Genomic DNA, 927 nt, shown 5'->3' with positions numbered 1-927 from the left:
GTGCTCAGTAAATTCCATTCATGATGATGATGATGATTTGTTCAGCTGAAATTGTCCACTCCTGAAGGGCAGAGGTGGCATCGATTCTTCAGAATGTTCCCAAGGGCCTAGTATCTGTAAAATGGGGATAATAACACCTGCCTTCTTCGGGGGTTGTTGCGAGGGTTGAAATGAACTAATGAATGCAAGAGCACTTTGGTGATAAAAATGCCATAACTAACCAGGTTTATAGAGAAGCAGAGTGCCGTAATGGATAGAGTACAGACGTGGGAGTCAGAAGGTGGTGAGTTCTAATCCCGGCTCTGCCACGTCTGCTGTGTGACCTTGGGCAAGTCACTTCACTTCTCTGGGCCTCAGTTACCTCATCTGTAAAGTGGGGATTGAGACTGTGAGACCCATGTGGGACAGGGACTGTGTCCAACCCGATTTGCTTATATCCACCCCAGTGCTTCGTTCAGTGCCTGGCACATAGTAAGCGCTTAACAAATAGCACAATTATCATTTATTATTAATAGGACAGTGCTCCGCAAGCAGATGCTCAATAAATTTTGCTGATAATGATGATGAGGAGGATGATAACAGGGTGGGAAGGCCTCCCTAAATCTACCGGGCCGATGCTGCGGCCGTGGCATCCTGCCAGGCTGAAATGGGTTGTCAGAGGTGGTTCCCGGAGCAGCCCGGGGAAGGATGATTTCCCCGGAGCCGACGTCCAGGGAGTCTCTCTGTCTCTCAAAGGAGGAGCTGGGCAGAGGCTGATCCCATTGATGTGGACAGAGAGAGAGAAAACCGAGACAGGCGGTTTCCTCGGAGGGAACGGAAGCCACGATCAGCCTGTCTATGTCCTCTGAAGCCTAAAGGACACCTTGGGAAGTTCTTCTCTTTTGTCAAGGAAAAGCTGATTTTCTCTTCGTCTCATTCCACGGGGAG

Source organism: Ornithorhynchus anatinus, chromosome 5 (genome assembly GCF_004115215.2).
Source record: "Ornithorhynchus anatinus isolate Pmale09 chromosome 5, mOrnAna1.pri.v4, whole genome shotgun sequence".
In the NCBI taxonomy this organism is placed as follows: Eukaryota; Metazoa; Chordata; class Mammalia; order Monotremata; family Ornithorhynchidae; genus Ornithorhynchus; species Ornithorhynchus anatinus.
Note: the sequence above shows the minus strand (reverse complement) of the source record.